Genomic DNA, 25,603 nt, shown 5'->3' with positions numbered 1-25,603 from the left:
TTGTTTCCTTAAAAATTTATATCACTGAAAAGACATATTAATGCTTTATTATATCATAAGGCTATGCCAATTACAGAGAAAAACGCTGAGTCCTTAGAAAATGAACACATATTAAATAGCATTTAACCATTATATTTGTGGCAACTGTCATGTATTATCAACTTGAATCTTTGTTACATTATTGTGATGCCTGACTCAGGAGTTTGCAAACTAGACCTAATGAGAGCCAACAGATTTGGGAGTTTTTGTTGTTGTTGTTGTTTTTTCCTGTAGGATGTAGGGGATTATGAATGACACACTAGGTTATATTAGGATACTTCCTTCAGGGCATGAGTTCAGGTTTTTAAAATTCTACCACCAGATTAGCTTAAACTGATCTCACATGCTTGTGGACTATTGCAGCAGTAATAGCTAGCATTGAGAGTGGTTATTATGTTCCAGTACTATTATAAGCTCTTGACATTCAACCCTAAGAAGAAGTACTATGATAATTTCTAATTTAGGATTCAAAGGCACCTGCAGTTTATCTTTAAATAATTAATTTATGACTGTCCTGGGTCTTGGTTGCTGTGTAGGAGCTTTCTGTAGTTGCTGCTAGCAGGGGCTACTCTCTAGTTGCAGTGCATGGGCTTAGTTGCTCTGTTGCATGTGGGATCTTCCCAGATCAAGGATTGAACCCATGTCCTCTGCATTGGCAGGTGAATTCTTAACCACTGGACCACTAGGGAAGTCGAACCAGATTTGAATCTGGACTGGCTTTGGAATTTCTACGATGCTGTAGCTAACTGCTGTACTGTATTGGCTTTCAAATATTCCCTTAATAGGTCTTTTTACTTCCAGTCTCTGCTGTACATTTGATTCAGCATCATGAGATACGTCTTTCTAGAATGCTATTAATATTTCCATCATTCTATACCCTTGCTCAGAACCTTTCAATGAGTCTCAGTTACTATCAAAATGAAGTTCACAGCATGCATAGAATGCACAGCCCTCCCACAGTTTGCCTCAAGGCAGTCTTTCCAGCCATACCTTTCATTGAATTCTCTACCACTCTTTATTCTCCAAATATTGCTTTGCAGTCTTCTCCTCTGTTTTTAGCTCTTTTCAGTGTTCCCATATTTACTTATGTAAGAAATTTACAGATAACTACAGACATCCTTTTGGCTAACAAATTCCCACATAGATCCATAATGGGACCTGTATGAGGCTGTTTGAAAAGCTGTTATTGAAAGCATGGTGTTGGAGACAACCTGGATTCTAAAGAGAGATCAATAAATATCACGGGTAAGCAGCATGGAATTTGGACACATATAGTAACTTTCCATCTTAGTTTGCTTAGTACAGCCCTGTTGAACTTGTTATTTCAGTGTAATTGTTAATAGCAACCCTTTTATGATTTAGATGATGAATTATATGGGTATCTTAACTATGCAGTAATTGGAAAAAGTGAAAGGTGCTTCGTTGTGTCCAGCTCTTTGTGATCCCATGGACTGTAGCCCACCAGGGTCCTCTGTCTGTGGAATTCTCCAGTCAGGAATACTGGAATGGGTAGCCATTCTCTTTGCCAGGTGAATCTTCCCAACCTGGGGATCCAACTGGCATCTCCCACATTGCAAGCAGTTTCTTTGCTGTCTGAGCCACCAGGGAAGCCCCAGTAGTTAGAAACTGGATTATATATACATATAGCAACATGAATGGGTCTTAAAAACAGTGTGCTTAGGAAAAAAGGTTAAAAAAATGGAGTATGTAATAAGATGTGCAACTATACAACAGTACACATTTTGTAAGAACATATGCAAACAAAATAATGTACATTAAATACAAAAGAAGGTTGCTTATGGAGGAGCAAAGAATGGGATAAAGCTTGGTGATCAGAAGAATTAGGAGAGGTACTTACTGTGGACCAATAATGATAATGTGTCAGGAACTGAGGAGGATAGTTAACTGTTTGCATCTGAGGTTCAATTAAAAATAAATAAGCAGACAAAAAATGACTACACATCTCTAACTTATAAAGTCCTTTAAAAAATCCCCAACATCTATAGACTCAAGTTCATATTCCTATGACCTGACTCCTGCATACATCTTAAACTTCTTGCCATACTGTCACTGCTGCCATATATGGCATAGCCTTGCATGTATATATACTATGTGTAATATATGTAAATATTAGGCTAAGAGCTAAAATCTTTATTGTATAGCAAATGAGGGCCGACTAAAAAAGCTTTATGTGGATTGTGTTTCAAAAACCTTTATCATCAGAGCTGTAATTATCATTTTATCAGTAGTTAATATAAAAATAATTGTATCTACAAGATTCCTCATTAACCTGGTGCAGGCTATGTTCTTTCTTGCTGCCTTTGCTTTATTATACATATTGTTTTCTTGTGCTTTCTAGGGAAGTCTTACTCATCATCTAAGACAAATGTCTTTTTTTTTTTTTTTGCTGTGCCATGCAGGATCTTAGTTGCCTGATCAGGGATGGAACTTGTGTCCCCTGCAGTAGAAGTGCAGAATCTTAACCACTGGATCCCCAGGGAAGTCCAAGATTGATTTTAAATGTCACTTTAAAAGCCTTTTCTGCCTCCTCAGGCAGGATGAAGAACTTTCTCTTTTTCATTTCCATGCTTCATATCTTTATTTATACTTACTGCTTTCCCTCCATTAAGTGTATGAGCTAGGTTAAGTCTGGATCAAGTTGTTATTTTTTAAATCTTTAAAATCTAGGTCAGTATTTGAGAAAATATATTTCTAAATACAATGTCAGCATACAAAATAGTAGCCTTTAACAATGACTTACAATGTCTTTTGAATTGCTCTGGTTATCAGCACAGGTTTTTTTTTTTAAAAGTAACGTTTAGAAAATGAAATAGTTGATATATGCCTTTTGTGAACTTAAGCTAATAATCCAACACATATTTACTTTTTATCCCAGTGTCACAGACTAAGTTATGGTGACTAAATTTGTCAAAGAAGTAGTTTTTTTTTTTTTTTTAATGCTCAGAATAGTAGTAATAGTAAAAATAATTGATATGAGGTAATAATGGGAAAATGTATTCTTGGTAATTTAATACACTCACAGAAACTCCTTGAACTATTTTTTGAATGCAAAAAAAGAAGGATTATTTTTAGGTATAAGAAAGAAAATAGAAAAGGTGAAGCATAGTTGCCATCTGCTTTCATTTCTGTGGGAAACCACTTACTCTGAAACCAGTAGGTTATAGATTCTTTTGCAACTAAGGTCTGTATCTATTTAAAGACACAGAAATCCTAAAAGTGACTTGGGAGTAAAATATAGAACTTACCCTGAAATATGAGCTAAACATATGAACTCTTCTAATTCTTTAATTAAAAATGACTAGGTTTGGTAGTTGTAATTACAAAATGAAGAATGTAATGAAATTGTGACACTACTTTTCCATACAAATTCTAATCCTCTGCAATTATTTTCTAAACATTATTTTAATCCCTTTTTATTTTTTCTTGTCATGAGGAATCTTGTAGATATAATTTTATATATATATATATATATATACACACACACACACATATACACACACACACAAAATACATATATACACAGAACTATTGATTCAATGATACTTACAGCTTTGATGTTGAAGGTCTTTTGAAACACAATTCATGTAATTTTTTTTCTCTTTAGTTGACCCTCATTCTCGAAAGTGTAAAGCCCTAGCTCTTAACTTAAGTCACGGCCTGCCTTTATCTGACCCCAATTCTTATTTTTCTAGCTGCTGTCCTACTACTTTCATTGAAGAACTTTACATTCTAATAAAACTGATATACACATTGTTCTTTTTTGCTTTTTGAGATTTCTTTCCCTTGGCCTTTGCTTATGCTGCCCCACATCTCAATTCTTAGATGACCTACAGGGCCCAGCTAAAATCATATCTTCTCAGGGCTGAATTCTCTGATGCACTTTCTTCCATTGGCATCTAGTAGCCCTTTAACTGTTTGTTAGGAATTTTTTTAAATTGAGTATAACTGATTTACTTTATTGTGTTAGTTTCATGTATTCAGCAAAGTGATTCAGTTTTTTTTCAGTTATTATATGTTAGTACAAGATACTGAACATAATTCCCTGTACCAGATAGTAAATCCTTATTGCTTAAATGTTTTTTTTTAATTTTATTTTATTTTTAAACTTTACATAATTGTATTAGTTTTGCCAAATATCAAAATGAATCTGCCACAGGTATACATGTGTTCCCCATCCTGAACCCTCCTCCCTCCTCCCTCCCCATACCATCCCTCTGGATCATCCCAGTGCACCAGCCCCATGCATCCAGTATCGTGCATCGAACCTGGACTGGCAACTCGTTTCATACCTGATATTTTACATGTTTCAATGCCATTCTCCCAAATCTTCCCACCCTCTCCCTCTCCCACAGAGTCCATAAGACTGTTCTATACATCAGTGTCTCTTTTGCTCTCTCGTACACAGGGTTATTGTTAGCATCTTTCTAAATTCCATATATATGCGTTAGTATACTGTATTGGTGTTTTTCTTTCTGGCTTACTTCACTCTGTATAATAGGCTCCAGTTTCATTCACCTCATTAGAACTGATTCAAATGTATTCTTTTTAATGGCTGAGTAATACTCCATTGTGTATATGTACCATAGCTTTCTTATACATTCATCTGCTGATGGACATCTAGGTTGCTTCCATGTCCTGGCTATTATAAACAGTGCTGCGATGAACATTGGGGTACACGTGTCTCTTTCCCTTCTGGTTTCCTCAGTGTGTATGCCCAGCAGTGGGATTGCTGGATCATAAGGCAGTTCTATTTCCAGTTTTTTAAGGAATCTCCACACTGTTCTCCATAGTGGCTGTACTAGTTTGCATTCCCACCAACAGTGTAAGAGGGTTCCCTTTTCTCCACACCCTCTCCAGCATTTATTATTTGTAGACTTTTGGATCGCAGCCATTCTGACTGGTGTGAGATGGTACCTCATATCTGTTTTGTTTATAGTCATTTGTATCTGTTAATGGAGAAGGCAATGGCAACCCACTCTAGTACTCTTGCCTGGAAAATCCCATGGATGGAGGAGCCTGGTAGGCTGCAGTCCATGGGGTCGTGAAGAGTTGGACACGACTGAGCGACTTCACTTTTACTTTTCACTTTCATGCATTGGAGAAGGAAATGGCATCCCACTCCAGTGTTCTTGCCTGGAGAATCCCAGGGACAGGGGAGCCTGGTGGGCTGCCGTCTATGGGGTCGCACAGAGTCTGACACGACTGAAGTGACTTAGCAGCAGTATCTGTTAATCCCATACTCCTTTAATTTGTCCCTCTCTCCCTCTCCCCTTTGGTAACCATAAGTTTGCTTTCTATGTCTGTGAGTCTGTTTCTGAATTGTATATAGATTCATTTGTTTTACTTTTCAGATTCCACATACAACTGATATCATATAGTATTTGTATTTCTCTGTCTGACTCGCTTCACTATGTGTAACATTCTCTAGCTCCATTCATGTTGCTGCAAATGGCACGTTTTCATTCCTTTTTATGGCTGAGTAATATTCCATTCTTTCTCTCTCTGTCTCTCTCTCTATATGTGTGTGTGTGTGTTTGTGTGTATGATAATGTATATATACACATACTCCAAGGCTTCCCTGGTGGCTCAGATATAAAGAATCTGCCTGCAATGCAGGAGACCTGAGTTCCATCTCTGGGTTGGGAAGATTCCCTGGAGAAGGGAATGGCTACCCACTCCAGTGTTCTTGCTTGGAAGATTCCATGGACAGAGGAGCATGGTGGGCTATAGTCTCTGGGATTGCAAAAAGTTGGACACAACTGAGTGGACTGACACAACTGAGCAGACTAACACAATACATGTATATCATATCTTCTTAAGTCAGTTGTCTGTTGATGGGCATTTGGGTCATTTCATGTCTTGGCTATTGTAAATAGTGGTGGTATGAACACTGAGGTGCATGTATCTTTTTTTTTTTTTTTTTGCATGTATCTTTTTGAATTAGAGTGTTCATATTTTCTGTATGAACATATGCCCAGGAGTGTGATTGCTGGATCATAAGATACCTCTATTTTTAGTTTTTTTTAGGAACCTCCATACCATTTTCCTTGGTGGTTAAACCAATTTGCATCGTCACTTATAGTGTAGGAGGGTTCTCTTTTCTCCACACCCTATCCAGCATTTATTATTTGTAGACTTTTTGATGATAGTCATTCTGGTGTGAGGTAACATCTGATTGTGCTTTTGATTTACATTTCTCTAATAATTAGCAATGTTGAAAATCCTTTCATATATCTGTTGGCCATAAATCTTTGAAAAAAATATGTATTTAGGTACTATTTGCAGATTTTAAAGTATTTTCTCCCTTGTGTTAAGACTTTATATACTGAAGTTTTCTCCCAGATATATCACCATTCATCTCTGTAGCTTTTATAATATCTAGTACAGTTACATACACATAGTAGGTACCAATAAATAGCTAATAAAAACAGAGTTAAATTGAGTTCTGTTAAATTTCAGTAAAGTATTAGAAGTTAATAAAAATAGCTTAAGAATTTGAGTTGGAAAATGTGACATTGATCTGTATCTTTTTGATATTAAGAGATAAACAGACTTTATGCTAGAATCAAGGGGAACCATTGGAAGGTTTTAAACAGGGTAAGATTAGAGAACTGATGGAAAAAGGTAAGATTATAGAGAAGTTAGTGTGATGCTACTACAGTCATCTAGGTGATGAATTTTAGTGTCTAAACTAAGACCTGGAAATAAAGATATAAAAAATACACAGTTTAACAGCTATTTAAGAGATGGTTTTATAGGACTTAGTGTCTGATTAAGAATGAGGGGGTGAGGAGTGATAGTAACTCACAGATTTTCTTGTACAATTGAGTGGATGATGGTACCCTCTATTAAGATAGAAAACTCAGGAGGAAAAAGGTTAGCAGGGGCCAGCAAACAAGGGAAAATAAGTTTTGGACATGCTGCATTTAAGATTGTCTGTGAAAAGATTTAAGTGTCTAATCTCTTCTGGACAGTATGATATATAGTTTTGAATCTTGGGAGAACAATATGAACTAGAGCAAGAGATTTGTGTGTCTTCAACATGAAAAAATACTAAAAACAACAATACATCTGAATAAAGCTTCCACGTGTGCTCAGCTCACATTTTTATCATGCCCAAAAGTTTTAATCCCTGTCTGGACTGGGATTCTCCACTTGGTATTGTCAGTAACATTGAATATTTGGAGTGATACTAATTATGTATCAGGTACTCTGCTAGGCATTTTAAGTATATTATCTTATTTAATTCTTACAATATATCTATGATAAGGGTGCCATTATTATCCCCTTTTCACAGATGCAGCTCAGAGATGTGAAATAATTTGCTTGAGATTATCTAACTGGTAGTTAAACCCAAGCCTGTCTCATTCTGAAGTTAGTTTTCATAACTATTTTATTATACTGTCTCTTAGTCTACGTTTTATCTCAGTGAAAAACTTATAGAGTCTAGACATATGTATTTCTGTTTCAATATATCCTGAAAATACTTGAACCCTGAGATATAAAGTCTATAAGACTAAGATTACTCAGAGATATGGTATCAATTTCAACCTATACAATGGCAGAAAAATGGGAAAATCAGGAGGCATCAGCCATATTATATCTCTATTTTGGGGCCTGGGAAAGCATGTTTAGTAGATACATTCACAGTACTGGGAAATATGGTAAAATTATAATTAGAGGATATCATTCAGAGATTGATCTATTTTTCATTATTTTGGGGTAGGTTTATTCTGGTTTTGTCTTCTGTGATTTTGGTAAAATTGTTTATTTACTGTAAATTGCTTTATTTCAGTTTATTTTTGTTTCCACTAATTGCCATATCAGAGCATTACTTCATGTTGTGATTACTAACCACTGCAATTAATGTTTTATTATACTATATTTAAAATAACAATGAACTCATCATCTATTTTTCATATAACTGTAAATCACTGATAATATTGTGTTGTTATATTTGGAAACTTGTTTCATGTTGCTTAAGAACAGAATTGAATGCAGATATTTAATAATCAAATGTTATACAGTTATCTATGCAAAGTCATTACTCTACAAGCATATCTTATAATAATGCTAAATTTACACCCATGTAAACTATTTTAATTTTGCACAGCATACAGCACTGTACTAGGTGCTTAAGGGTAGGTGTGTTGAAACTTATGTAATATATGGTCTCTGGACTCATACTGCCGTATTGAACTTTCATTTCCTCCAATAGTTATGTTTTCTCTCAGCTCCAAATTGTTGACATTTTATTTTTTCCTAGACCATCAGTCAGTCAGTTCAGTCACTCAGTTGTGTCCAACTCTGCGACCCCATGGACTGCAGCACGCCAGGCTTCCCTGTCCATCATCAACTCCTGGAGCTTACTCAAACTCATGTCCATCAAGTTGGTGATGCGATCCAACCATCTCATCTTCTGTCGTTCCCTTCTCCTCCAGCCTTCAATCTTTCCCAGCATTGGATCTTTTCCAATGAGTTATTCTTCATATCAGGTGGCCAAAGTATTGGGGTTTCAGCTTTAGTATCAGTCCTACCAATGAATATTCAGGACTGATTTCCTTTAGGAAGGACTGGTCGGATCTCCTTGCAGTCCAAGGGACTCTCAAGAGTCTTCTCCAACACCACAGTTCAAAAGCATCAACTCTTCGGCACTCAGATTTCTTTATAGTCCAACTCTCACATCTATATGTGACTACTGGAAAAACCATAGGTTTGACTGGATGGACCTTTGTTGGCAAAGTAATGTCTCTGATTTTTAATATGCTATCTAGGTTGGTCATGATTTTTCTTCCAAGGAGCAAACATCTTTTAATTTCATGGCTGCAGTCACCATCTGCAGTGATTTTGGAGCCCCCCAAAATAAAGTCAGCCACTGTTTCCATTGTTTCTGCATTTATTTGCCATGAAGTGATGGGAGTGGCTGCCATGATCTTAGTTTTCTGAATGTTGAGTTTTAAGCCAACTTTTTCACTCTCCTCTTTCACTTTCATCAGGAGGCTCTTTAGTTCTTCGCTTTCTGCCATAAGGTTGGTGTCATCTGCATATCTGAGGTTATTGATATTTCTCCTGCAATCTTGATTCCAGTTTGTGCTTCATCCAGCCTGGCATTTTGCATAATGTACTCTGCATATAAGTTAAATAAGTAGGGTGACAATATACAGCCTTGATGTACTTCTTTCCCGATTTGGAACCAGTCTGTTGTTCCATGTCCAGTTCTAACTGTTGCTTCTTGACCTGCATACAGATTTTTCAGGAGGCAGGTCAGGTGGTCTGGTGTTCCCATCTCTAAGAATTTTCCCTGTTTTTTTGTGATCCACACGGTCAAAGGCTTTGGCATAGTCAATAAAGCAGAAATAGATGTTTTTCTGGAACTCTCTTGCTTTTTCCATGATCCAGCAGAGGTTGGCAATTTGATCTCTGGTTCCTCTGCCTTTTGTAAAACCAATTTGAACATCTGGAAGTTCACAATTCATGTACTATTGAAGCCTGGCTTGGAGAATTTTGAGCATTACTAGACCATAGCCCTCCCCTTTTTGTCCATTTTGACCATTCTTAGGCCGTAGTCCTCCCTTTTTTGTGTGACTTCTACTCATCTTTCAATCTCAGCATAGATAGTACTTCCTCTGGGAAGCTTTCCTTGACCCTTCCTACCTCTCTCTCAACATCTGTGCTCCTGTGGCACTTTGTACTTGACATCATGTAAACTTGTTTGATCAATGGTTCTACCTGTTTTGTTCACTTGAATCCCTACCATGTAGAGTAGATGCCATAAGATGCTTGTTGAGAGAAAGAATAAATGAATGAACGATCATTTAAATTAGGGGCCAGGTAGGACAGGGAGGCCTGGCGTGCTGCGATTCATGGGGTCACAAAGAGTCGGACATGACTGAACGAATCAACTGAACTGAACTGAGGCAGCATTGGGCTTCCCTGGTGGCTCAGATGGTAAAGTGTCTGCCTGCAATGTGGGAGACCCAGGTTTGATCCCTGGATCAGGAAGATCCCCTGGAGAAGGAAATGGCAACCCACTCCAGTACTCTTGCCTGGAAAATTCCATGGATGGAGAAGCCTGGTAGGCTACAGTTCATGGGGTCACAAAGAGTTGGACACTACTAAGCGACTTCACTTTCTTCTTTCTTTCTTAGGCAGCATTAGCCTTGTAGACCACATATACATATTTGCCATAATGGCAACTCTATTTCAGTGTCATGGAGAGAAAATAAATTTAAAATTTATTTTAAAAATTTAAAATATACAGTTGTTTCCAATTATATGAGAAATTATTAGCCAAAAGATAGCTATATTAATTTCCTCTTTGTACTGTAATAAATGTTTGTGCTATAAAAATGTTATTTGGGAAATAATTATTGCACACCTTTTGGATGAAAGCAACTTATTTGAAACTCTGAAAGGGATTCAAAAGAATTATATAATAGTCTTGAAAGACTATTTAAATCAGACGTTAAAAATTTTTTTTGACTAGATATTCCTCATCATGAATTTATGCTTTTTCCTTGTTATTGAGAGAAACACACTTAGTACAACATTTACACATGATGTAAGAGTAGAAGAGCTAGAAGATGAAAAAGTTCATTTTCTCAAACATTTTCCTAACTGAGCCTCTATAGTTCCTTTTGGTGCTTTCTTATATCCTTTTATGGGTGTCCAATTGCTACTGCTCTTTATTAACCCCTCTCTGCATCTATAAAGTGTTAATTTAGTATGAGATAAATTGTACACAAATGAAGAAGAGTGATAACCATGTAAAGTAACACGCCAATTTGTGTAAAATGATAAATTTATTAGCAATGAAGAAACAGTAATGGAGTGAACAGAACGGGATAACATTAAGCAGGGAAGACATAAAATTAGTTTTAAAGATTTTAAAATTTTCTACAAAGGTTGACAGGAAGAAAATCTAAATTTTTGGTGAGGAAAAACAGAGTAAAAAAAGATTCTGAAACAGGAATTAGCAAATCATATATAGGAAAAGGAAAGCAGACATATTTGACTAGATCAGAGGCCCCCCGTGAAAATAAATTAGACTTTCCTTAAAGCAGTGAGGGACCAGACCACTGGAGTTAATGGATTAGAAGGAGCATATTGTTTGAGGGATTTCCTGGAAACCTTGTTTATTATTGCATCTCTAAAATTATCATGAAATCTAAACCGTTTTTTTCAAATGACTTTTTGGAGATAAGGTGTTTGTAAATCAGGGACCAGCCCAGAAGGTAGTGTGGTGAGGAGGAAGTGCTCCGTATATGGTCAAATATCTGACATGTAGTATCCCAAATAGCAGTTCTGTGAAAAGCAGCTGCAGGTGCAAGTTTATTTTAAAACAGACCACATCACAGGTGCAGTTCTCTTTACAAACATTTAACCACAAACCACTACCCTAAAAGTCTATGTGGAAAGCTATTGGGAAAAAAAATTTTGTTTGTTTTAATTTTTAAGAGAGTTGAGGATGAAGTTTCTTACTCATATTTTGAATTCTTTTTAAATTTATTTTTTGCCTCCGATATCTAAGATATAAATTTTATGTATGCTGTGATTGGACAAAGATCAATATTTGAAGAAATTCTGTATGCAAGAACCAAGAAAATGTCAATTAGAAGAAATTTCTCCATATAGATGTAAAAAAAGTACTATTGGTGACTTCTGGTTTTGTGGGAAATGAAAGAGACTGGAAGTTAAGAGGCTTAATGCTTCATCACCATTAGCTTTAGAATGACTAAGATTGATTCAAAAATTCAAAATAGATTCTAAACTTGTACAATTCAAATAGGAAAAAAGTTAACTCATGTAAAGGAGTGTATAATGTCATTACTATGGTTCTCTCCTTCACTTTGCTATGGCTCCGGGGGCCTTTTTTGTGCTATTTGTCCTATGCAGGCCAAGCTTTCTTCTATCTTAGGCCTTTTGCCTGCCGTTTCCTTTCTTCTTGGGGTAGTGTGTGTCTGAGTCTGTGGAAGGCAGAATAAGGTCTCCTTAAAAGTGTGCATGCTCTAATCCCTAGCACTTGTGAATCTGTTACCTATTACATAGCATGTGTGCTGTGCTCAGTCGCTTCAGTGGTATCTGATGCTTTGCGACCCTATGGACTGTAGCCTGCCAGGCTCCTCTGTCCATGGAATTCTTCAGGCAAGAACACTGGAGTGGGTTGTCATGCCCTCCTCCAGGGGATCTTCCCAACACAGAGACTGAATCTGCCTCTCTTGCCTCTCCTGCATTGGCAGGCGGATTCTTTACCACTAGCGCCACACGGGAAGCCCATTACATAGCAAAAGAGACTTACAAATGTGATTAAAAGTATGGGCCTTACAATGGGGAGACTATCCTCAGTTATCTGGAATGAGCCCAAGGTAATCACAGGAAGCCCCTAAAAGCAGAGAACTTCCCCTAGCTGGAAGCAGGAAGGATATGGGCGAAGCAGAGGTCAGAGACATTTTGAAGCATGAGAAGGAGTTGACCCACTGTTGGCTAACTTTGAAGATCAAGGGGACCACTGGTCAGGGAGTGCTGTCAGCATCTAGAAGCTGTAAACGACCTCAGGCTGACAGCAGACAAGGGACTGGGGACTTGAGCTCTAAAAGTGCAAAGGACTGAATTCAGCCAACAACCTGAATGAATTTGGCAATAGATTCTCTACCAGCACCTCAAGTTAAGAGTCGGGCTGGCTGACCCGTAATAGGTTTCCACACTGTGAAGCCAGAGCAGAGGAGTTAGCTTACCCAGACTTCTGACTTACAGAACTGTGAGATCATTCATTTGTGTTTTTTAAGCCACTCAATTTGTGATGATTTGTTAATAGCAGCATAGAATATTAGTACAGGCTCCTTCTCACTTATTTCTGTTTTAGCCTAGATGTGACCTCTTCAAGAGAGCCCTTTCCAGAGTGTCTCTTCTAAAGCAGGCTACCTCAGACCTCCACCAGATGCTGTCACACTACCATTGTCCTTCAGTATCCGTGGGGGGTTAGTTTCAAGACCCCTTGGGGATACTAAAATCTGCAGATGCTCAAGTCCCTTATGTAAAATGGGACTTATATAAAATGGGTCTGAATTGCAGATGTGGAACCTGTGGATGCGGGCTGTACTTTGGTTATCTGCTTCATTGCATTTATCACAAGCTGTGATTATTTTATTTTCCTTAGCTGTCTTCTCCACTACAGTATAATCCCTGGAAAGCAGGGCCAGCTCAGCTATATCTTAACACCAAGGATGCAGCATACTGGATACATATTACATTGGCAACATACATTTTTTTAAAAAGTTGTTTTTGGTGTATAGGCATGCCTTGTTTTATCATATTTTGCTTTATTGTGTTTTCTACAAATTAAAGGTTTGTGGCCACCCTGCATTGAGAAAATCTGTTGGTGTCATTTTTCCAATGTTTATTCATTTTATGTCTTTGTGTTACATTTCATTAATTCTCTAAATATTTCAGACTCTCCACCAGCAAAAAGATTACAATTTGCTGAAGGCTCAAATGCTGGTTAGTATTTTTTTTAAGCAATAAAGTACTATTTAAAAAAAATTTTCTCTTGGCTGCACCATGCAGCATGTGGGATCTTAGTTCCCTGACCAGGGATCAAGCCTGCATTCCCTGCCTGCAGTAGAAGCTCAGAGTCTTAACCACTGGACTGCCAGGGAAGTCCCTAAAGTACTTTTAAATTAAGGTTAGTACTTTTTTTTAAAGACATAATGCTATTGCACACTTAATAGACTAAATAATAGTATAAACATAACTTATATGTCCTGAGAAACCAAGGCATTCATGTGACTCACATTTTTGCTGTGGTCTGGGACCAAAGCTGCAATGTCTCTGAAGCATGCCTATAATAGGAAAGGAAGTAATTCCAGTGCAGTAGTAGAGAATTTGTGACAAACTATAATGTATCAACAGGATGGAATATTTTATAACTACTTCAGAGGTTAACATGTATTCTATATCAATTTCTTTGAAATTGGTATATGAAATCTACAAGTGACAAAGAGGTACACAAAATAGTTTGCACAAATGTATGGTTCTATAAAAGTGAGTTCATATAAGCTTTTAAAGATTAGAAGTTAATTTTGGAAATAAAGTTTAGTATTCTTAATTCTGTCCTTAATTCTAAGTGTTTGCTTAACTTCACATTATGCAAAATGTGAGGCCATTATTTAATTCTTAATCTGCAAAATAGATCCAGCGTTAAGATTCTGAAAGGGAAGAGATGGGTATGCACTGTTTGGAGTGATAATTGGTCTTTCTTTGGCAGTGAAAATATTTTAAATTTAATAGGAATATATAAGTTTTCAAGGATAATATAACAAACACATACATACTACTACTTGATTCAAGAAGCATTACAAATACAATTGTGGTTGCTTGTTTACTTCTTACCATTAATAAGCATATCTTTAAAATTTTGTTGATAACGATTCTCAGTAAGTTCAAGTTGCTTTTGCAGAAGTGCTCTGCAGGTGTTTGGGGAAGTCCAGAACAACTCAGCCTGGAAGGCTTTCACCTTCCACGGGAGAAACAGACAACAGTGGATCAAGGCCTTTAGCTTGCATTTGTCATAGAAAAACTCCCTCTTTAATCTTTGTGAGTAACTTTATATACAATGAATTTGTAAAATTTTGAGTGACTATGGGATGTTTTGGGACTTCTCAGATGTTTAAAATTAAGCTGACAACAATTATATATTTATTATTTATAAATACACAAAGAATTTTCCACTTTTGAATGCTTTATCCCGCTTTGCTTCTCTTGGAGATAATTTTTGTAGTCACAGTTAGTGATTCTTGGATCTTTCCTTCAGTGATAATAGGATCTTCCCTCAGTTTATTTTCCTATGTTGATTCAAAAGTTACTTTGGTATTGTCTAGTGTCTCAAAGGTAAAGAAGGTAGATATACAATATATAGAGAGAAGGTATAAAGACTGTGTTGCTGATAACTGTAACATATTTTAGAAGTTATGTTTTTGGAGCTGATTGCGCAGTCTGGAAAAGGTCAGTTTTCATTCCAATCCCAAAGAAAGGCAATGCCAAAGAATGCTCAAACTACCGCACAATTGCACTCATCTCACACGCTAGTAAAGTAATGCTCAAAATTCTCCAAGCCAGGCTTCAGCAATATGTGAACTGTGAACTTCCTGATGTTCAAGCTGGTTTTAGAAAAGGCAGAGGAACCAAAGATCAAATTGCCAACATCCGCTGGATCATGGAAAAAGCAAGAGAGTTCCAGAAAAACATCTATTTCTGCTTTATTGACTATGCCAAAGCCTTTGACTGTGTGGATCACAAGAAACTGTGGAAAATTCTGAAAGAGATGGGACTACCAGACCACTTGATCTGCCTCTTGAGAAATTTGTATGCAGGTCAGGAAGCAACGGTTAGAACTGGACATGGAACAACAGACTGGTTCCAAATAGGAAAAGGAGTTCGTCAAGGCTGTATATTGTCACCCTGTTTATTTAACTTCTATGCAGAGTACATCATGAGAAACGCTGGACTGGAAGAAACACAAGCTGGAATCAAGATTGCCGGGAGAAATATCAATAACCTCAGATATGCAGATGACACCACCCTTATGGCAGAAAGTGAAGAAGTAAAAAGCCTCTTGATGAAAGTGAAAGTGGAGAGTGAAAAAGTTGGCTTAAAGCTCAACATTCAGAAAATGAAGATCATGGCATCCAGTCCCACTACTTCATGGGAAATAGATGGGGAAACAGTGGAAACAGTGTCAGACTTTATTTTTCTGGGCTCCAGAATCACTACAGATGGTGACTGCAGCCATGAAATAAGAAGACGCTTACTCCTTGGAAGGAAGGTTATGACCAACCTCGATAGCATATTCAAAAGCAGAGACATTACTTTGCCAACAAAGGTTCGTCTAGTCAAGGCTCTGGTTTTTCCTGTGGTCATGTATGGATGTGAGAGTTGGACCGTGAAGAAAGCTGAGTGCCGAAGAATTGATGCTTTCGAACTGTGGTGTTGGAGAAGACTCTTGAGAGTCCCTTGGACTGCAAGGAGATCCAACCAGTCCATTCTGAAGGAGATCAGCCCTGGGATTTCTTTGGAAGGAATGATGCTAAAGCTGAAACTCCAGTACTTTGGCCACCTCATGTGAAGAGTTGACTCATTGGAAAAGACTCTGATGCTGGGAGGGAATGGGGGCAAGAGGAGAAGGGGACGACAGAGGATGAGATGGCTGGATGGCATCACTGACTCGATGGATGTGAGTCTGAGTGAACTCCGGGAGTTGGTGATGGACAGGGAGGCCTGGCGTGCTGCGATTCATGGGGTGGCAAAGAGTCGGACACGACTGAGCGACTGATCTGATCTGATTCATAACCAAGACTTGTTCTTCAAGTTCAAGGACAAATGGGAATAATGAATTGTTACAATGAATGCAGAATTCAATCATTTAGAAGGAAAATCAAGAGAATTCAGCCATTTCTTGGGTTAAAGCCAAGAAGCCTATTAAAAAATACCATCATCCTTTTAAATGTTTAACTGGCAAAATGCCAGGATATCAAGGCTCCTTTTATGTTATGGAAGACTTTCAAGGAGAGAATATTAAAGGTAGAGGCAAGGAGAGATAGATTACTTATGATAAGTATTCATGCTGTCCTTGCGCTTCCCAGGTGGCACAAGTAGTAAAGAATCTGCCTGCCACTGCAGGAGATTCAAGAGATGTGGGTTTGATCCCTGGGTCAGGAAGGTCCCTTGGAGGAGGAAATGGCGACCCACTCCAGTATTCTTGCCTGAAAAATTCCATGGACAGAGAAGCCTGGTGGGCTACAGTCCATGGTGTCACAGAGTCAGATATGACTGAGCAATTGAGCACTAGGTTATCCTTATGGATGAAATGGAGAATTGTAGTTCGTGTGATAGTATGGTATAACTTGATGGTATGAGTTAACTTGAAATTAACTACTATACCCAAAATGTGTTTAATAATGGATTCTTGTTAGCGTGGAGGTGAGACTTTAGGTGTAAGCCATAGAAATTTTTTTAGCAGTATGCCATTGTACATTTTTATTAATGACTTAAATGAGGATTCTGATGGTGTATGTACCAAGTTTGTAGATGCTGTGAAGCTGAGAGAAATAACGGATGTGCTAGGTTTCAAAACCTGGATGCAAAAAGAATCTACTTAGTTGTAATATTGGTTTGAGTTTAGTAAGAAAAAACTTAGGGACTAGTGCTAAATCTCATACCCAAATCCCAACTGTTTAAATGTGAAGAAGTCATTACTTTACAGAAACACTGCAAACACTTTTTTAAAAGAAGATTTTAGTTGATTGTACTGGTTAATAGAAGCCAATAGTGTAACATAGTTGCCAAGAAAGAGATACTATAATCTTAAGTAGCATTTACTGAAAAATGTTATAGTCCTTCTATGTTTTGTACTTGGTCACATAACACTTGGACAATTGTATACATTTCTGAAAATTACACTTTAAAGTGTAATTTTAAGTGACATTGACAATATAGTCTGTCCTAAAAGAGACTAATAGTAGGAAAAGACTTAAAATTAGACACAGTTTTCAACGCCTTATGAAGATGTTCTCCATTCATCCTTTGTTCAGCTAATATATTTTAGGCATTTGTGCTTAGTTCTTGGAAGTGAGCAAGACAGTGCAGTTCTCAAGGAGCTTTTATTCTAATGAGGAGGAGACAGATGGTAAGTAAACTAAATAAGATTTTGAACAATGATAAATTCTATGAAGAAAATAAAATAGAGTAAATGACAGTGACTAGTAATTAGGATGATTAGCAATCAGGGAGATTCTCTCTAAGGCAATGACATTTGACTTGAGACTTGACTGGTAATGAGGGGCCAACCATGCAAGGATATGGGAAGTGTCAACTGCAGAGAGACCAAAGTACAAAGGTCCTGCCCAGGAGTGACTGGAGGGTGATGGGTGAAAGGGAGAGTTGTGGGCAATTGAGGGAGATAATGAGTTTGAATTTATTCTAAGTGTAATGAGAAGCCAGTAAAGGGTTTTAAGTCAGATATATCTCATTTACCTTATAAAAAGATTACTGCTCAGTGGACAATGAGTTATGGGGGTAAGACAATGTAGAGAAAAGTTTGGGGCTATAAATAGTTTAATGAGTTATAAACATGAAATCACTTTTTTCTCCCAATCATTGCTTCCAGTTACCATAATTAAATTTTCTTTGCCTTACAAGGTTTTAAGAAGATTCAATAAATTTGATCATTTTCTATTATTAAATGTGTAGTTTGTTTGCTGTGAAACTAAAACAGCTCAAAATGCAGTCTATTAAAAAAAGTATGTGCATGCATGCTCAGTCACTTTGTTATTTCTGACTCTTTGTGACCCTTTGGATTCTAGCCTGCCAGGCTCTGCTGTCCACAGGATTTTTCAGGCAAGAATTCTAGAGTGGGTTGCCATTTCTTTCTTCAGGGGATCTTCCCGACCAAAGGATTGAACCCATGTCTCCTGCGTTTCCTGTACTGCAGGTGGATTCTTTACAGGTGAGCCATTGGGTTAAGTCTAAAAACTTACATCTCATACTTTATAGAAATACTTATTTTTTACAAGAGGATGTTAGTTGGCTGTATAATTATTAGAAGCCAATAGTGTAACATAGCTGCCAAAAAAGGATACTATAATTTTAAGTAGAATTTATTGAAAAATATTATATGCCTGTTGTTGAGTCACTAGTTGTTGTCTAACTCTTTGCAACCCCATGGACTACAGCTTGCCATGCTTCCCTGTCCTTCGCTATCTCCTGGAGTTGGCTCAAATTCTTGTCCCTTGAGTCAGTGATGTCATCCAACCATCTCATCCTCTGTCATCCCCTCTTCTCCTGCCTTTAGTCTTTCCCAGCATCAGGATCTTTTCCACTGAGTCAGCTCTTTGCATCAGGTGGCTAAAGTATTGGAGCTTCAGTATCAGTCCTTCCAATAAAAATTTAGGGTTGATTTCCTTTAGGATTGAGTGGCTTGATCTCCTTGCTGTCCAAGGGACTCTCAAGAGTCTTCTCCAGCCCCACAATTCAATTCTTTAATGCTCAGCCTTCTTTATGATCCAACTCTCATATTCATACATGACTGCTGGAAAAACCATAGCTTTGACTATATGGACTTTTGTTGGCAAAATGATATCTGTCTCAGCTTTTTAGTATACTGTCTAGGTTTGTCATAGATTTCTTTCCAAGGAGCAAGCATCTTTTAATTTCATGGCTGCAGTCACCATTTGTAGTGATTTTGGAGCCCAAGAAAATAAAATTTGTCACTGCTTCTACTTTTTCCCCCTTCTGTTTGCCATGAAGTGATAGGGCCAGATGCCATGATCTTAGTTTTTTGAATGTTGAGTTTCAAGCCAGCTTTTTCACTCTCCTCTTTCACCCTCTTCAAGAAACTCTTTAGTTCCTCTTCACTTTTTTCCATTAGAGTGCCATTATCTGCATATTTAAGGTTGCTGATATTTCTTCCAGCAGTCTTGATTGATTCCAGCTTGTGATTCATCTACCCTGGCATTTTGCATGATGTACTCTGCATAGAAGTTAAATAAGCAGGGTGACTATATACAGCCTTGACATACTCCTTTCCCAATTTGGAACCAGTCCAGTGTTCCATGTCCGGTTCTAACTATTGCTTCTTGACCTGCATACAAGTTTCTCAGGAGACAAGTAAAGTCCTCTATCTCTTTAAGAATTTTCCAGTTTGTTGTGATCCATAGTCAAAGGCTTTAGTCAGTGAAGCAAAAGTAGATGTTTTTCTGGACCTCCCTTGCTCTCTCCATGATCCAATGAATGTTGGCAGTTTGATCTCTGGTTTATCTGCCTTTTCCAAACCCAGCTTGTACAGCTGAAAGTTCTTGGTTCACATTCTGCTGAAGCCTAGTTTGAAGGATTTTGAGCATAACTTTGCTAGCATGTGAGATGAGCACAATTGGGTGATAGTTTGAACATTCTTTGGCATTTCCTTTCTTTGGGATTGGAATGAAAACTGACCTTTTCTAGTCCTGTGGTCACTGCTGAGTTTTCCAGATTTGCTGTTATTGAGTTCAGCCCTTGAACAGCATCATCTTCTAGGATTATAAATAGCTCAGCTGAAATTCTATCATCTTCACTAGCTTTGTTTGTAGTAATGCTTCCAAAGGCTCACTTGACCTCACACTCTAGGATGTCCAGCTGTAGGTGAGTGACCATGTTTTGTCAGAACCCTTCACTATGACCTATCAGCCTTGGTTGGCCCGGAGGTGTGGCATGGCTCATAGCTTCATTGAGTTACGCAAGTTCGTTCACCGTGGCAAGTCTATAATCCATGAAGGGGGTTATAGGCCTGCTTTTTTGTTAATTTCAAGTCTTTGACATCTAATTCAAACAAAATGGACTAGTAGAGGCCACATTTACCTTCCTGCTTGGAACAGCTGACAAAATCTATGAAAGTGATTTTTAAGACATTGGCCATTAGGCAACAAAGGACAGTGATCTCTGAGAAATAGAAAACAGATGAGGAGACCTTTGCAATTGCCCCAGCTTGCTTTCTTGAGAGAATTTCTAGACCATGGCTTCACTGGTGAAATCTGCCAAACATTATAGGGAAAATATTGCTAATTCTATAAACTCTTCCAAAAAGTTGAGAGGAGGAAATACTTCTAAACTTTTTCTATTGGGCCAGCATTATCCTGATAAAACCAGGCAAAGATATTATAAGAAAAGAACATTTCAGACTAATATCCATTATGAACATAAAAGCAGAAATTCTAAGCAAAATGTTAGTGAGTTGAGCTCATCAGTTTATAAGAAGGATTGCTATTGCTAAGTCACTTCAGTCGTGTCCGACTCTGTGTGACCCCATAGACGGCAGCCCACCAGGCTTCCCCGTCCCTGGGATTCTCCAGGCAAGAACACAGGAGTGGGTTGCCATTTCCTTCTCCAATGCATGAAAGTGAAAAGTGAAAGTGAAGTTGCCCAGTCGTGTCCAACTCTCAGCGACCCCATGGACTGCAGCCTTTACATCATAATTAAGAGGGTTTTATACCAAGAATGCAAGTTTAGTTTAAACTTTTAAAATCAGTGCAATTTACCACACTAACAAACTAAAAAAGGAAAATCATATGGTCATCCAACAGAGAAAAAGCATTTGAGAAAAATACAGTGTACATTTCTGATAAAGAAGAAAAGTCTCAGCAAACTGGGAACAGAAAGGAACTTCATCACCTTGGTAAAGGGCATTCAAGGAAGGTCTAACATCATACTTAATGTAGCAACAACTCATTCCCATTTGTTTTAAAACTGCATTCACAGGCAGTTTTAAAAATAGACATTTAGGTTGCTTCCAGTTTTAAGTCTATTACAAGTAAATAACACTTTTCCCAAGTGTCTTCTGCCTCCTCCTCCAAGTCAGAAAAATTCTGGATATATATTCTTTTCTTCCTTTTGGCTTCACTGAGAAATAATTGGCATATAATGTTGTGTAAGTTTAATATATTTATCACATTTCTTTATCTATTTGTCTGTGTGTGGACACTTAGGTCATTTCCATGTCTTGGCTATTATGAATAATGCTTCAGTGAACATGGGTGTGTAGATGTCTTTGAGATCATGGTTTAATTTCCTTTGGATATATAACCAGAAGTAGGCTTACTGGATCAAATGATAGTTTTATTTTTAATTATTTAAAAATCTTCATATTGTTTTCCATAGCCATTGTATCAGTTTACATTCTCACCAGCAGAACACGCGGGTTTCCCTTTTCTTCACATCCTTACCAGCATTTGTATCTCTTATCTTTTTGATAATAGCCATTTTTAGCAGCTATGATGTGATATCTCATGGTTTTGATTTACATTTCCCAGGTGATTAGCGATGTTGAGCACCTTTTCATGTACTTGTTGGACATTTATATGCCTTCTTTAGAGAGATGTGTATTTCAGTCTTCTGCCCACTTAAAAATCAGATTTTTTTTTGCCATTTAGTTGTATAAGTTCCTTCTTTATTTTATATATATTAACTTTTTATCAAATATATGGTTTGTAAATATTTCTTCCCATTCAATAAGTTGCATTTTCCTTTTGCTAATTGTTTCTTTTGCTGTGCAGAAACTCTTTAGTTTGATGGTCCCTGTTTGTTTTTTTTCTTTTTTTTTTTTGCTTGTGCTTTTGGTGTAATATCCAAAATATTATTGCCAAGAACAATTATAAGGAGTTCTTTTCTGTATGTTTTCTTCTAGAAGTTTTAAGGTTTAGGTCTTACATTTAAATCCTTAATGTATTTCAAATTAATTTTATGAGTGGTTTAATAGGGGTCCAGTTTCATTATTTTGCATATGAATACCCAGTTTTCCCAACACTATCGAAGAAACTAGTGTTTCTCTATTTAGACTTACTGTCTCTTTTGTCAAATATTAGTTGACCATATGTGTGTGGATTTATTTTTGGGTTTTCCCTTCTGTTCCAGTAGTCTGTGTGTTTCTTTTCATGCCAGTGCCCTACTGTTTTGATTACTCCTAAAGGCAATGGCAACCTACTCTGGTACTCTTGCCTGGAAAATCCCATGGACAGAGGAGCCTGGTAGGCTGCAGTCCATGGGGTCACTAAGAGTCAGACATGACTGAGCCACTTCACTTTCACTTTTCACTTTCATGCATTGGAGAAGGAAATGGCAATCCATTCCGGTGTTCTTGTCTGGAGAATCCCAGGGACGGGGAGCCTGGTGGGCTGCCGTCTATGGGGTCGCACAGAATCGGACACGACTGAAGCGACTTAGCAGCAGCAGCATAGATTTGTTGGATATTTTCATTTATACCTTATAAGGGTCATATAATAGAAGCCCATATCACTTTCTATGTTCCTACATGCCTGCAACCCCAAGGGGATATGTCAGGCTCTCCTAGGAGTGTTTTCCTTAAATTTCATTGCAGTCAATAGCCCCAAGTTCGATTTGCATTTTCTGCAACCCAGCAAGTAGTGACCAACATAATGCTGGTGATAATGATGATGATGATGATATAATCACTAGTACCTATATAGCACTAAAAAGTAGAGACATTTACTTTGCTGACAAAGATCCATCTAGTCAAAGCTATAGTTTTTCCTGTAGTCATGTATGAATGTGAGAGTTGGACCATAAAGAAAGCTGAGCGCCGAAGAACTGATGCTTTTGAACTGTGGTGTTGGAGAAGACTCTTGAGAGTCCCTTGGACTGCAAGGAGATCCAACCAGTCCTTCCTAAAGGAAATCAATCCTGAATATTCATTGGAAGGACTGATGCTGAAGCTGAAACTCCAGTACTTTGGCCACCTGATGTGAAGAACTGACTCATTTGAAAAGACCCTGATACTGGGAAAGATTGAAGGTGGGAGGAGAAGGGGATGACAGAGGATGAAATGGTTGGATGGCATCACCAACTCGATGGACATGAGTTTGAGTAAGCTCCAGGAGTTGGTGATGGACAGGGAGGCCTGGTGTGCTGCAGTCCATGGGGTCTCAAAGAGTTGGACAAGACTGAGGGACTGAACTGAACTGAACTGATATAGCACTTACCATATGCCAAGATCTGACTTCTTTATGTGTGGCAGTATATGTTAAGTCTCAGAACAATTCTGTAAAATATGTGTTATGCATTATTATTGTCCCCATTTTATAGAGAGGGGAATTGAAATATAGAGGTTGAGCAATTTGACCAAGGTTTGCCTCGTGTCACACAACTACTAAGTGGTGGATTGTGTGGTGAACCCAAGCAGTTAGACTCAGAGGCTTTTCTCTGAATTATTATATATATTGTTTCTCAATTTCCCCTTCTTGCAGGGTCCCTGATTTCATTATTTTCTTGATCCTCTCTCTCACTTTACTTTGGGGAGAAAAGAAAACCTTATCCTGCCCTCTCTCAAAAGTAAACGGAGGAAAGTCTCTTACCACAAAGAAGCTATTTCCATAAGCTTCTTTGATAGCATTCCTCTTTTCCCTCCAAAGTTCTCTAAGGACTGGAGGAGGTAGCTGGGAGTACTGGGGGCAGTGATAGCAGTAAGTTGAGTTCTGTTGCTTCTTGTTAAGTCTTGGAGGAAGTATCTAACTCTCTTTAGAATTTAAGGTACTTTAGCCTTTTAGCTGTGAGCCCTCATTGCCAATTCTGGGGCAAAGGGAAAAAAATCACTTTTTATTACGAGGCTATTTTAGTAGTTTTAGGAAAGAGGATGGAGGCTTGAACTAGAGTGGCAGTGAAAATGGAGAGAATTAGATAAATTTGGGATGTATTTTGGAAATAAAACCAAGTAAGACATGGTGGCAAATTGAATGTGATGGAGAAGAACAGAAACGAATTAAAGAAGAGGATTTTGTCTTGAGCAACCTAGATGGAGGTGGTATGGAGATGCCATTTACAGAGATGAGGAAGAGCAGAGACAGAAAGTGATTAGAGTGGAAGTGTGAGGGTGGCTTGGTCATCAAGAGTACTGTTTTGCCTGGTTAAGTTTTAGATACCTGTTAGACTGCCCAGTGCAGAAAGTTGGATATAGTTTGCAGCTCAGTGGGCAAGATAAAGTCTACAATCACACATCTGAAGATCACAGCATGTCTTAAATTCAAAGCCATGGGATAAGGTAAAATCAGTTAAGGAGAGGATAAGAGAAAAGAGAAGGCTGAGGATCAACCTTAAGATTCAAAGGAAAATTCAGCAAGATCCTGAACAGAAGTTGTCAATGAGATAGTAAGACAACAAGAAGAGTGTATTTTCTGTGTCTCAAGATTCAAAGGAAAATTTAGCAAGATCCTAAACAGGAGTAGTCAATGAGATAGTAAGACAACAAGAAGAGTGTATTTTCTATGTCTCAAGAGAATCAAGTGTTTTTTCGTGATTTGAGTATCCTAAATATAATAAGCTATGTACAGAGGAAGTGAAGCATTGATCTTTTTCAGACGGCTTTCTAAACTCAGCCTGTCTGCTGTATAGGAAATTGAAACAAAACTTGAGCTGGAGTAGAGAAGGTGGGACTAAATTACCATAAGATCTCTTTCATTCAAATGAATCTATCACTGAAAATCTTACTGTAAAAATTATATATATAAATGTGGAAAAATAAACCATTTTTGGTGAAAAATTGAGAACATTGAGCCAAGCTCCCAATTATTTAACTTACTTGAATGAAACTATTTACATTTTTTCAGTGGGAAGAACAAAACCAGAGATGAAGTAGTTTAAAAATTAAACCAGACCTACTGAAAAGGTTATGAGACAATTCACCTGTAAAACATAGATACAGATAAATAGAAGCCTCAGCTAAGTGATTTTCAATGTAAGCCCATTTGTTACAAAGAAATTACCTTTATTAACTTCTTGCTCTTCCGTAGTTAATGCTGCTAGTTACTCTCCTCCACAGGCTTCTTAGTCTACCAATTTTCAACATCAGAATCAACTGGAAGCCTTTTTAAAAATACACATTTCAAGGCCACATCTCTGAAAATTCTGGTTGGGTGTAGCCAGAAAGTATGTATTTTGACTAATACTTCAAGTGATCCTGTACCACATTTGACAGAACACTTATCCTGACCCTAAATTACATGTGTAAATA

General features: G+C 37.6%; 1 long non-coding RNA gene across 1 annotated transcript; it reads left to right on the top strand.

Moving 5' to 3' along the window:
- Positions 1 to 22,706, top strand: LOC133249666 (uncharacterized). The gene is made up of 3 exons (XR_009737048.1): positions 1 to 1,284; positions 2,460 to 14,652; positions 18,417 to 22,706. It is a non-coding gene; the product is annotated as an uncharacterized LOC133249666 (long non-coding RNA).
- The last annotated feature ends 2,897 nt before the right edge of the window (positions 22,707 to 25,603 follow it).

The sequence above is a fragment of the Bos javanicus genome, chromosome 6 (assembly GCF_032452875.1).
Source record: "Bos javanicus breed banteng chromosome 6, ARS-OSU_banteng_1.0, whole genome shotgun sequence".
Lineage (NCBI taxonomy): Eukaryota > Metazoa > Chordata > Mammalia > Artiodactyla > Bovidae > Bos > Bos javanicus.
This window is presented reverse-complemented; position numbering and strand designations above follow the sequence as displayed.